Source organism: Lissotriton helveticus (assembly GCF_964261635.1).
Source record: "Lissotriton helveticus chromosome 1_1 unlocalized genomic scaffold, aLisHel1.1 SUPER_1_unloc_10, whole genome shotgun sequence".
Taxonomy (NCBI): domain Eukaryota; kingdom Metazoa; phylum Chordata; class Amphibia; order Caudata; family Salamandridae; genus Lissotriton; species Lissotriton helveticus.
This window is the reverse complement of record NW_027611649.1, coordinates 4,657,192-4,670,845: the sequence shown is the minus strand read 5'-3', so window position 1 is coordinate 4,670,845 and position 13,654 is coordinate 4,657,192. Positions and strand designations below refer to the sequence as shown.

The window sequence follows — 13,654 nt, the reverse complement described above, 5'->3', positions numbered from 1 at the left end:
GCAGTTAATGTGAAAGTGCTTTAAAACTGATACCAATAAAACCTTTATTTATAGGTTCCACAACCAGGATTAAAAAGAATGAGGATGGGTCGTGTTAGAAGAGAAGACTAGGGGCCAGATGTAGGTAATTCTATTTTACCGACTCATAAATACCGAATTTTACCGATTCGGTATTTATGAATCGGTAAAATAGAAGTACCGAGATGTAGGTAAATCCAGATGTGGATTTACCGAATCTTTAAAAGTCGGTATTTACCGATTCGGTAAATACCGACCGGTAATGCCCCATTCATTCCTATGGGCTTTGAAGCCCATAGGAATGAATGGGGCATTACTGGTCGGTATTTACTGAATCGGTAAATACCGATTTTGACAAGGGTGCAGGGGGTGTCACTTTGACACCCTCTAGCACCCCCAAAAAAGGTTCGGGGGCCATGTGGCAGGCATACCTGCCCTAAGGGCAGGTCTGCCTGTCATATGGCACAGGTGTGCATGCACACATGTGCATGCACACCTGAATCGGTATTTTACCATCAAATTGAATTTGATGGTAAAATACCGAATTTGTAGGGCTTGTGGGACTCAGAAGAGTCCCACCTACATCTCAATTTTACCGATTCTGTAAAAATACCGGACGGTAAATTTACCGACCGGTATATTTACTGAATCAGTAAAATTACCGAAATGGCCTGTTTCCTGCCCCCTACATCTCAAAAGCCAAATACCGGTCGGTAACGGCCGAATTCGGCCGTTACCGACCGGTATTTGGCTACCTACATCTGGCCCTAGGTTCTCAAAACATTATTCGTTTTTCCCCTTCCCTTATGCTCCGCCCTGAGTGTGGCTACACCAGGGCGTTTTGTAAGCAGACCCGATGATGAAGCATGTCACACACTTTTGTGTGTGGGTGAGGGCAGTTTTCAAAACAGATTTCTTTTTTCTGTCTCGTGTTGTTACACGTGTACTCTAATCTCTCCACCCCTTCTTGTGTGTATACTTTGACTTAGGGGGTTCGGGGTGGTGGAGTTGTATAATTTCTTTGACCCTCTCCCCTGTGAATAGTGAGTTTTAAAACATATGCCTTTTGCAGCAGGCCCCCTTCCAGTAACATTCATCTTAGAAAGGGGCTGTAGGTTATTAAGTTTGCAATTCAGGGGCTATGTAGAAGCTTGAACGTCTTTACAAAGCTTATTACTGTTTTAAAGGGCGTAGTAATTTCTGATATTTCGCTTTTGCCATGGACTTATGTGTTTGGTTTTATTTCAGGGGGAAAATGTCTCTGTCATTGAGAGCTGCAGTCATGCTGCTGTCTCCGGTTAGTGCCCTCCTTCCATTTCTGCTGATTTGCTGCAGTTTTAAGACCTTGTTAGAGTTTCTTGTTGCTGAAATGGGGGTATTTTCTGATATTTATCTGTTTCCCTAATCTTCATTACTTGATTTTGCCCGCCACAAGACAGTGTCACTCATAGTCATTAAAATGTCACTCATAATTTCACTGAAATGATGAAAATGTTACCCACAGCAATCTGAAGCCTTGGCAGCTATGATTAAGTTTGGGGATTCACAGCCCTGTCAAATATAAAAAATCACCCCAAGGAACAGGAACATTAGAAACACTGCTCAGCCTCATTGCAGCAGCTGTGTCTACATTGCACACATTGAATGAAATACAAGTCATCATTTAAATTCACTCATGAATGTCATGTCTGTTCCTTTGCAGGCACCAATGTTTGTTTCCCATACAAGATCCTGTCATGGACTGTGAGTGTCCACACCTCCGTGACATTTACAAAACCCAGGTCTTTACAGTCACCAATGCTTGTTTCCCTGCTGGAGCCTGGAGGCGGTGGTTCCGTCAGCGGCCACCAGAGGGCGATCCTCGCCTGCTGATGAAACCCACTGAGCTGCACATTGTATGGAAGGGAGAAGGGTTTCCTCTTCCGGGTCAGCGGCGGCAGAGACAGCACCAGCAGCGGTGATGACATCACTTCCTGTCTCTCCTGGTGTGTCCAGCCTGCAGCAGAGGAGGAAGGAGCCCTGTCTGTCTGTGCAGCGACCTTCATCTTCAGACCCCCTCCCTCACCCCCAGCCCCAGGAGGAGGAGAGAGCCTGGACAGGTTTCTGCTCAGGTAGGAGAGCTGCCAACTCACTTGGCTGCAATGTATGAATCCATGGATCAGATCCCCCCCCCCCCCTGGCATTCAGGCTGAGTGGGGAGCGGAGGTGAGGCCTGTCCAGGGGTGCAGAGGAGGAGAGGCCTGTCCAGGAGGCAGAGGAGGTGAGGCCTGTCCAGGGGTGCAGAGGAGGAGAGGCCTGTCCAGGGGGGCAGAGGAGGAGAGGCCTGTCCAGGGGTCAGATGAGGAGAGGCCTGTCCAGGGGGGCAGAGGAGGTGAGGCCTGTCCAGGGGTGCAGAGGAGGAGAGGCCTGTCCAGGGGTCCAGAGGAGGTGAGGCCTGTCCAGGGGCGCAGAGGAGGAGAGGCCTGTCCAGGGGTGCAGAGGAGGAGAGGCCTGTCCAGGGGTCCAGAGGAGATGAGGCCTGTCCAGGGGGCAGAGGAGGTGAGGCCTGTCCAGGGGTCCAGAGGAGGTGAGGCCTGTCCAGGGGGGCAGAGGAGGAGAGGCCTGTCCAGGAGGCAGAGGAGGTGAGGCCTGTCCAGGGGGGCAGAGGAGGTGAGGCCTGTCCAGGGGGGCAGAGGAGGAGAGGCCTGTCCAGGGGTGCAGAGGAGGTGAGGCCTGTCCAGGGGGGCAGAGGAGGAGAGGCCTGTCCAGGAGGCAGAGGAGGTGAGGCCTGTCCAGGGGAGCAGAGGAGGAAAGGCCTGTCCAGGGGTGCAGAGGAGGTGAGGCCTGTCCAGTTGGGCAGAGGAGGAGAGGCCTATCCAGGGGTAAAGAGGAGGTGAGGCCTGTCCAGGGGAGCAGAGGAGGTGAGGCCTGTCCAGGGGAGCAGAGGAGGAAAGGCCTGTCCAAGGGAGAAGAGGAGGTGAGGCCTGTCCAGAGGGGAGCAGAGGAGGAGAGGCCTATCCAGGGGTGCAGAGGAGGTGAGGCCTGTCCAGTTGGGCAGAGGAGGAGAGGCCTATCCAGGGGTAAAGAGGAGGAGAGGCCTGTCCAGGGGAGCAGAGGAAGTGAGGCATGTCCAGGGGTGCAGAGGAGGAGAGGCCTATCCAGGGGTGCAGAGGAGGTGAGGCCTGTCCAGGGGAGCAGAGGAGGAAAGGCCTGTCCAAGGGAGAAGAGGAGGTGAGGCCTGTCCAGAGGGGTGCAGAGGAGGAGAGGCCTGTCCAGGGTAGAAGAGGAGGTGAGGCCTGTCCAGGGGTGCAGAGGAGGAGAGGCCTGTCCAGGGGTGCAGAGGAGGCGAGGCCTGTCCAGGGGTGCAGAGGAGGAGAGCCCTGTCCAGGGGTGCAGAGGAGGAGAGGCCTGTCCAGGGGTGCAGAGGAGGTGAGACCTGTCCAGGGGGCAGAGGAGGAGAGGCCTATCCAGGGGTGCAGAGGAAATGAGGCCTGTCCAGGGGAGCAGAGGAGGAAAGGCCTGTCCAGGGGTGCAGAGGGGGAGAGGCCTGTCCAGGGGAGAAGAGGAGGTGAGGCCAATCCAGAGGGGTGCAGAGGAGGAGAGGCCTGTCCAGGGGAGCAGAGGAGGAGAGGCCTGTCCAGGGTAGAAGAGGAGGTGAGGCCTGTCCAGGGGTGCAGAGGAGGTGAGGCCTGTCCAGGGGTGCAGAGGAGGTGAGGCCTGTCCAGGGGAGCAGAGGAGGAGAAGCCTGTCCAGGGGTATAGAGGAGGAGACGCCTGTCCAGGGGAGCAGAGGAGGTGAGGCCTGTCCAGGGGTGCAGAGGAGGTGAGGCCTGTCCAGAGGTTGCGGAGGAGGTGAGGCCTGTCCAGGGGTGCAGAGGAGGTGAGGACAATCCGGGGGTACAGAGGAGGTGAGGCCTGTCCAGGGGAGCAGAGGAGGTGAGGCCTGTCCAGGGGTGCAGAGGAGGTGAGGCCTGTCCAGAGGTTGCAGAGGAGGTGAGGCCTGTCCAGGGGTGCAGAGGAGGTGAGGACAGTCCAGGGGTGCAGAGGAGGTGAGGCCTGTCCAGGGGTGCAGAGGAGGAGAGGCCTGTCCAGGGATGTAGAGGAGGCAAGGCCTGTCCATGGGTGCAGAGGAGGCGAGGCCTGTCCAGGGGCAGAGGAGGTGAGGCCTGTCCAGAGGCGTGAGGAGGAGGTGAGGCCTGTCCAGGGGTGCAGAGGAGGCGAGGCCTGTCCAGAGCCGTGAGGAAGAGATGAGACCTGTCCACGGGTGCAGAGGAGGAGAGGCCTGTCCATGGGTGCAGAGGAGGTGAGGCGTGTCCAGGGGTGGAGGGGAGGAGAGTCCTGTCCAGGGGTGTAGAGGAGGTGAGGCCTGTCCAGGGGTGCAGAGGAGAAGTGCCCTGTCCAAGGGTGCAGAGGAGGAGAGGCCTGTCCAGGGGTGCAGAGGAGGAGAGGCCTGTCCAGGGGTGCAGATGAGGTGAGACCTGTCCAGGGGGCAGAGGAGGTGAGGCCTGTCCAGAGGCGTGAGGAGGAGGTGAGGCCTGTCCAGGGGTGCAGAGGAGCTGAGGCATGTCCAGTGAGTGCAGAAGAGGTAAGATCTGTCCAGAGGAGCAGAGGAGGTGAGGCCTGTCCAGGGATGCGTGCAGAGAAGGAGAGGCCTGTCCAGGGGTGCCGAGGAGGAGAGGCTTGTCCAGGGGTGCAGAGGATGCGTGGCCTGTCCAGGGGTGCAGAGGAGACGAGGCCTGTCCAGGGGTGCAGAGGAGGAAAGGCCTGTCCAGGGGGGTGCAGAGGAGGTGAGGCCATTCCAGGGGTGCAGAGGAGGTGAGGCCTGTCCAGGGGTTCAGAGGACGTGAGGCCTGTCTAGGGGTGCAGAGGAGGTGAGGCCTGTCCAGGGGTGCAGAGGAGGCGATGCCTGTCCAGGGGTGCTGAGGAGGAGAGGCCTGTCCAGGGGTGCAGAGGAGGTAAGGCCTGTCCAGGGGGTACAGAGGAGGAGAGGCCTGTCCAGAGGAGTGCAGAGGAGGCGAGGCCAGTCCAGGGGTGTAGAGGAGGAGAGGCCTGTCCAGGGGTGCAGAGGAGGTGAGGCCTCTCCAGGGGTGCAGAGGAGGTGAGGCCTCTCCAGGGGGTGCAGAGGAGGCGAGGCCTGTCCAAGGGGTGCAGAGGAGAAGAGCCCTGTCCAGAGGAGTGCAGAGGAGGCGAGGCCAGTCCTGGGGTGCAGAGGAGATGAGGCCTGTCCTGGGGGCAGAGGATAAGAGGCCTGTCCAGGGGTGCAGAGGAGGCGAGGCTTTTCCAGGGGGAGGAGAGAAGGTGAGGCCTGTCCAGGGGTGCAGAGGAGGTGAGGCCTGTCCAGGGGTGCAGAGGAGGTGAGGCCTGTCCAGGGGTGCAGAGGAGATGAGGTCTGTCCAGGGGTGCAGAGGTGGTGAGGTCTGTCCAGGGGTGCAGAGGAGGTGAGGCCTGTCCAGGGGTGCAGAGGAGGTGAGGTCTGTCCAGGGGTGCAGAGGAGGAGAGGCCTGTCCAGGGGTGCAGAGGAGGATAGGCCTGTCCAGGGGTGCAGAGGAGGTGAGGACTGTCCAGGGGTGCAGAGGAGGTGACGCCTGTCCAGGGGTGCAGAGGAGAGGCCTGTCCAGGGGTGCAGAGGAGGTGAGGCCTATCCAGGAGTGCAGAAGAGCTGAGGCCGGTCCAGGGGTGCAGAAGAGGCGAGGCTTGTCCCGGGGGAGGAGAGGAGGTGACGCCTGTCCAGTGAAGCAGAGGAGGGGAGGCCTGTCCAGGGGTGCAGAGGAGGTGAGGTCTGTCCAGGGGTGTAGGCATAGAGGCCTGTCCTGGCTTGTCATCTGGGTTCTGTGCGTTTAGACAACATAGACTATAGGATTGGTGTCAGACTGATTCTGGACACCTCTGTCTGGTATGTTGGGGTGTATACCAGCTAGCTCACAGTGCCAATGGAAACTCCTCTTACCAAGGAGGGAAGAGTTTCTGGCAACTATCAAACATGACAACTCTGATCCTCTTAGATAGATACAGAGAATAAACGGTTGGGATGTTTTCAATATGTATTTTATGAACAGTCGTTATTCTAGTGTAAAATAGATGTGCTGAGACAATCAATAGACAGTAGAGGATATACATAACTAGAAGCACTAGAAATGTAAAAGGAGTGGGATAGGGGAAACATTTATTAAGGCAATACGTTATATGTTAAACCGGAAACAACAGTTATGATAAATGGTGTGGCATCGGATAATTTTAAAGTGACCAGAGGGAAAAGGCAGGGTTGTCCCTTTTCTCCCCTATTATTTGCCCTATTCATAGATCCGTTTATTCGGAAACTGTAGCAAAATCAAGCTATAAGATCAATGGTGACCCCCAATGGAGCAACTAAAACATTAGCCTATGCTGATGATATTGCTATAACAACAACTAATCCAGAGGAAGCCATTAAATTAATTGAACAAGAGGCCGGGAATTTTGGGGTAGTTCGGGTTATAAACTGAACTCAAATAAAACTCAAATTGTAATTAATAACAACTTAATTATTGTGATAATAGGGTAGTAACTAATGCAGTTTATCTTGGAGTTAATATTACCTCAAATCTTGATAACCTGGTTAAAATTAATCTTAATCCACTGCTGAAACAAACGGATCAAGCTTTGAAGAAACTGCACAACTTACAGCTAACCATTATTGGAAGATGTAATCTTATTAAAATGGTATTTTTTCCAAAATTCCTATACTTTTTTAGATCCATATGCCTAATGTTTGATCAACAAATCTTTAAAGAAATTGATGGAATATTTTCTCGTTTCATTTGGGGATATAGTAAATCTTGTAGAGCCACTAAATTCATCAATCTCCCCAAAGATAGGGGAGGACTTGCCCTTCCAAATTTTAAACTTTATTGGTCGGCGACTATTCTTAATTATAGCAGAGCACTCTTAACCCCAAGCTCGCTATCAGAAGAATTGAGTGGGGTCCCAACTCCACAGGAACTTATTCTAGGTGAAGAGACGCTACATCATCTTTGGCGTTTGATATATGATTGCCACTTTAAAAAGGTTCGGTTTAAAACCCTAAAGGGTGTCTATATTGCATGGGGTAATATACGTAAAATTCTCGGGATTGGTAGATTTTCGCATTTTACAACCATGTATGGAAATCATAACCTTCCTGAGATTTTTTCTGATGCATGCATGAAACGGTGGGTCAGGCTTGGTATCACGACACTTGGTTCATTTTACAACTCTATCGGGTTTTGTACATTTGATCTGTTAAAAAAGAGATTTGGTCTGGATCATCGTGATTTTTTTTAAATACCTACAAATTAGAGATTTTATTTAAAAAAAGTGTGGTGGTAACTCCGCATTTCGAAAAATACAATTAATGGAAACGATTATACAAAATAATACAATTAAAATTGGGGAAATTTATACTAATCTGATTACCATGCTGCCTGATGATTTGGATAAACATATCCAAATTTGGCAGGATCAATTAGAGATTCCCGAATCCGCTATTCAGATGGGTTTCGATCAGTGTCAATCAATCTTAGTCTCAACAAAACTACAGGCACAATACTACAAGACTTCAACTTTATTATACGCTTAAAAAAATAGCTAAGTGGAGTACAGGCAAGGGGACTCAATGTCCGCGATGCTCATCACCAGAAGCGGATTTAATACAAATGTTAGCAACTTGCAGGGAACTTTTTATAATAAAACAGGAGATATCCACTTTTCTTTCTAAAATCTTTCAAGATAAGATAGAGATAACCACCGCCGAAATCGTAATTGGGGCAAGTGTTGACACACGGCCACCGCATGTAAGGGGCTTGATATATGTGGCAATGGCTGTATTTAGAATTTGTCTTGCATCAGCTTGGCTTGCTGCATATCCGCCTACATTCCAACAGTGGCAAACACGCTTACTGGCGATTTATAGCTTGGAAACTGCAATATATAAACGTAAGGGTCGAAACAAGAAGAAGTTAGGATTTGAAATTTGGAACCCCTTAGCACAATGGATTGAATATACGGGTTAAATAAGTATGTATAGGATGTAACTACTTTCTTCTTAGATCTGTACAAACCATATTTTTGTTTAATTTGTGTTCTCATTCTGACCTATGCTTATAATTATGTTTATGTTGTTATATTTATTTAATTTTCATGCCTGTGCTAGGGAGGGGTGGGGGTATGGGTTGCTGGATTAATGTAAAACATCAATAAAGACTGTTTAAAAAAAAAAACATCACAGATAACACTGCTACGTTAAAGAAAATTCTTTAATTTTAAAATTTTGAATGCAAGAATAGGAAATCTACAAGCAGGTGGCTGAATTTTTTTTTCTTTTTGTGGCCTGTGCTTGCAATAAAACAAATAAGAATAATTAATCATCACACCAATTTGCCAAGACAAGATCCGTTGTCTTTACCAGTGCTTGCACAAGATGCGTCATGATAATTTTCTGTGAAGATTATTAATAAAGGTTTAACTTTTGTTGTGATAAAAAAAAAAGAAATGTATAAGGATGATAGATGTCTATCATTCTGCTAAAATAATGAATGCATACCAGCATATAAAATACATTACAGTAAAATGTTTACTCCTACGATGTAATCCTAGCTAGATGTACCTAAGTGTACCAAGCATGTATGTAGGTGTTAAGCCAAGAATCCTCCTAGGATAAGTGAAACCCCATTACCTGAATTGAGAGAGTGTGTGACCCCCGTTCTGGTCTCAAACCGGACAACCCGCAAGGGATGTTCAGACCACTGCGAGCTGGAGTGTCTGAATGCAGGTACCTCAGCGTCTCGCGGCAGTGTGTCGGCATGGAAGTCCTGATCTCCTTGCTCTTAACTCAGTAAGATGTGCTGTATTTATACAAAAATTATCTAGTGTTTCTTTGTCCCTTGTCCCTTGTACTAGCCATTTTTGGATTTGAGCATGACGTAGGGGATGAACCTTATACATAGATATGCAGGTGGTGTAGCTTCTACCTGGTTTCCAAGAACCCTCATGAATATTCATTCATATGGTATGAGTCCATTGATGAAGTTATAGGAGGCTATTGTTCAGGGAAAAACCCTCCTGCTGCACCCAGGACTTGAACTAGGTAAAGGTTCAATCCTAAAAGGTAAAAGTATATGATATTACCCGGACCTATATATGGGTACCTATATGGAACATAACAGGTCCTCACCAGGCCACGGTTCATACGGTTTGCTCATTTCTCCCCTGAGACGGAAGCCGGGGATCTACAATTCTATCCCTGTACTTTGGTAAAGATCATTTTAAAATTTGTATATATTTTAACAGTCCGTTTTAAATTGCCATGCTAACGGGACACTCGAGTGCAAGAATTGCGTTGCACCGAGGCTTGCTGCACACACCTTCCATCCATCCCTGGCGCAGCCGATTACGGCGCTGACGACGAGGGGTAAAGGCTGTGGGCGCCCTCTTGCTGGGAGGAAGGGTTGGCGGTCCAGTTGCAGGACGCCTCCCTCCCTCCCTGATACTTAAGGGGTGGTGTTTACTTGGCACAGGACTTTGCTCATTTCTCCCCTGAGGCGGAAGCCGGGGGATCTACAATTCTATCCCTGTACTTTGGTAAAGATCATTTTAAAATTTGTATATATTTTAACAGTCCGTTTTAAATTGCCATACTAACGGGACACTCGAGTGCAAGAATCGCGTTGCACCGGGGCTTGCTGCACACGCCTTCCATCCATCCCCGGCGCAGCCGATTAGGGCGCTGACGACGCGGGGTAAAGGCAGTGGGCGCCATCTTGCTGGGAGGAAGGGTTGGCGGTCCAGTTGCAGGACGCCTCCCGCCCTCCCTGATACTTAAGGGGTGGTATTTACTTGGCACAGGACTTTGCTCATTTCTCCCCTGAGGCGGAAGCCGGGGAATCTACAATTCTATCTCTGTACTTTGGTAAAGATCATTTTAAAATTTGTATATATTTTAACAGTCCGTTTTAAATTGCCATACTAACGGGACACTCGAGTGCAAGAATCGCGTTGCACCGAGGCTTGCTGCACACGCCTTCCATCCATCCCTGGCGCAGCCGATTAGGGCGCTGACGACGCGGGGTAAAGGCTGTGGGTGCCATCTTGCTGGGAGGAAGGGTTGGCGGTCCAGTTGCAGGACGCCTCCCGCCCTCCCTGATACTTAAGGGGTGGTGTTTACTTGGCACAGGACTTTGCTCATTTCTCCCCTGAGGCGGAAGCCGGGGATCTACAATTCTATCCCTGTACTTTGGTAAAGATCATTTTAAAATTTGTATATATTTTAACAGTCCGTTTTAAATTGCCATACTAACGGGACACTCGAGTGCAAGAATCGCGTTGCACCGAGTCTTGCTGCACACGCCTTCCATCCATCCCCGGCGCAGCCGATTAGGGCGCTGACGACGCAGGGTAAAGGCTGTGGGCACCATCTTGCTTTGAGGAAGGGTTGGCGGTCCAGTTGCAGGACGCCTCCCGCCCTCCCTGATACTTAAGGTGTGGTGTTTACTTGGCACAGGACTTTGCTCATTTCTCCCCTGAGGCGGAAGCCGGGGGATCTACAATTCTATCCCTGTACTTTGGTAAAGATCATTTTAAAATATGTATATATTTTAACAGTCCGTTTTAAATTGCCATACTAACGGGACACTCGAGTGCAAGAATCGCGTTGCACCGAGGCTTGCTGCACACGCCTTCCATCCATCCCCGGCGCAGCCGATTAGGGCGCTGACGATGCGGGGTAAAGGCTGTGGGCGCCATCTTGCTGGGAGGAAGGGTTGGCGGTCCAGTTGCAGGACGCCTCCCACCCTCCTCTATACAGTATAAAAAAACAATGCCCTTCCGTCCGCGCAGCGGGCGCGCCGGCAGCTTGCCAAAGGCAAGTCCGTCTGCGCCCGTCCGCACCGGGCCAAGGGCCACAACCCCTGGACCTCATGGCATAGCTCGCCACCTTCCCTATTCACCTCTAATGTTGACTGACCTTCGTCCATCCCCCACAGATAAATGCACCAAGTATAAACTAGGGTCTACCTCAGATATTCCCGCTCTGGAATGCATGCATTGTGAGGCCACCATACCTTTAATGATTAACACAATTCACCGTATTAAACAGAAACATCCTAAAAGGATGATAATAGCGCTTACTAATGTTCGTTCATTAGGAAAGCATAGACAAGAAATATCAGATTTAGTCATAGATAGGAATATTGACATTTTGTTTATGACTGAGACATGGATGGACAAGTCGTCCGATCCAGACCTCGTGATTGCGGTCCCAAGTGGATTTAGAGTCCATAGATATGATAGACAGGGCAAAAGAGGAGGTGGGATAGCTAAAATAGCTCGAGATACGTATAATATTCGGACCTCACCGATACCCTCGCTCACTTGCGAAGCAATGCAATTTGATATCCATCTATCCCCCACGTACAATTTTAGGGGACTGCTGCTATATAGACGGCCGGGAGCACGCTCCGGATTCCTCTCTGAACTCGGCACTATTTTGGAATCGCTGGCAATTGAGGAGTCATTAACAGTACTCGGGGACTTCAATTTCCATTTAGATAAAATTGATTGTTGGACTTGGGCCTTGTGGCAGGTTCACCCCTTAACTTTTTGCCTTGATTTCTGGTCTTTGCGCACTTTGACACTGTGGCGCAGTGTAAAGTGCGTGCTCTCCCTGAGTGCGTGTGTGAGATTGGCCTGCCCTCCCATAGGAATGCATGGGGAATGTCTGTGTCCCTGGTAGTTCCTGATGCGTGAGGTGTGTATGGTCAAGTTTGGTATGTGTGAACTCGGGGGAGTGAATGCTGCGAGATGGTGTATGCAGCATGTATGTGTCTAGAAGGGAAGTGCTACTTCTGGACATTGAGATATGTGTGCTGTGAGGGTGCTGGAGCGTGATTGCCTGGAGCTGGCTGGCATGCCAGGCTCCAGGAAGTCTGGATGTGTCTGCCCGGTGGTGAGTGTGAGATTAGCATGAGTGATGTGTGGGAGGAGTGTACCTGTGTCCTGGATGGGCTGGGTTTTCCCCACACAATGCTGGCTCCACCCCACTGTGGTGTGTCTAACGACCCTAGCCTCCCCAGTGAATGAAATGGGTGGTTGGGCCATCAAGAGTGTTCCAGAACCAGCTGCGACTGGTTTCTCCCCCCACCCTGCACCTACAGACAAAGGATTGCTCTGTATAAAAAGAGGCTGTCACCTCTTGAAAAATGTTCTTGTTGGGGGGCGTGGCTACGCGGGCGAACGAAATGGCCGCCTGATCGTAGAGCTCCGCCGGGCGAGAAATGACCGGGGCCGTTCGCCACTGATCCGGCGCTGCGCTGAGGACGAATTACGCCTGCAGCCGATCCTTGGAGCCTACTGATGCAGCCTGCCTAATCTGGAGGACGGGGGACAACGTGGAAGGTCGGAACAGCTGAGTGGTGCTGCGGCCGGCTGCGCCTCGCCGGCCGTTACGTTGCAGCTGCGGAGCGCCTGGTGAGTCTCCTGATTGCCCTCTTGCTGTCCCCCTCGGCCCTAGGGCCGCTGTAGTTCTCTCCCGGGTCCGCTGCTCGGCCCCGGTGGTCTCCGTGGGTGGAGGTGCGGCCCCTCGGTGCGTGACCGGCACTTGCGGCCTGGTCCGGCCTTGGGAGCCGGGGCCTCGAGTTTTGGGGACCGCCGGGTGGGGCGGCGGCGAGCGGGGAGCGCGGGCGGCGGGCTTCGGGGCTGAGGGGCGCTTGGCGAGGGGTGTGGCCGGCGGGCTTCAGGGCGCTCTGCGAACGGCCTGGCGTCGCTGCACTCGGTGGGGGCCTACCTCCATTGCCCCACCGCTACCGTGCACCCAAGACCTGCGCCTGTCCCCCTGCGGAACTTGGCCTCCTGCGCTCCTGCTGATGCGGTGGCCCTGTTTGTCTGTAGCCTGTACAGCTTCTTGTGACCGACGCTGGCTACCTGACCTGCGAGACCTGGCCCAGCTGAGTTGCCTTTGCCTCGAGGCCTTGCCTACTTGGTCCCCCCACCACACCACCTTTGGCTGCCTGTCTTGGTGGGCCCCTTGATCCGCCGGCTGCTGCCGGGTGGCTGCCGCAGCCGCCTGCTGACCCTACTTCTTGGCCTCTGGCGCACTCCTCCAGCCAGATTCATGCCCTGCTGTCCTGTGGGCAGCCGCCTTGGCGACTCGTGGGCTCCCGCAGCGTGAGTCAGCCCTGGGACGGTGGACCGACGAGTACCCCTGCTCTGGTCCCGTCCTACCCGCCTTGCTACTGGGGTGCCTGGACACTGTGCTTGACTCTCTGGGTGCCGCTGTTGTCATAGAGTCCTGTGCCACTGGCGATTTGCCCGCCACTGCTTCCAACATGGTGAAGAAGGATGTTACCCAGAAGCGACTTACCTTCAGTTCAGCACCCGTACGTGCTTCTGCAGCTTCACCGGCGGCGGAGGTAGACACTGGGGGCCAGTTGGCAGCGAAAGACACTGCGGGTATGGTTGCTGAGATGATGGGTGAGATGAGGGCTGGATTCAAGGCCTTGGATTCTCGTTTTGATACCCTCGAAAAGAAAATGGCGGACATGGGCGCGACGATCCAACTGCACGATAGGCGTCTGGACCTGGCGGAATCCAGAGTTTCCGACCTCGAGGATGGTGCGGCGTCGACGCTGAAAAGGTTGGAACGAGTGGAG

At 52.1% G+C, this 13,654-nt stretch overlaps 1 protein-coding gene across 1 annotated transcript in view; it reads left to right on the top strand.

Moving 5' to 3' along the window:
* The first annotated feature begins 2,111 nt into the window (after positions 1–2,111).
* LOC144805455 (uncharacterized) overlaps positions 2,112–13,654 on the top strand; it is a 62,183-nt gene continuing 50,640 nt past the window's right edge. Inside the window, exon 1 of the mRNA XM_078672006.1 lies at positions 2,112–2,129. The gene's annotated coding sequence lies outside the window, so the exon portion shown is untranslated. The remainder of the gene's footprint in view (positions 2,130–13,654) is intronic.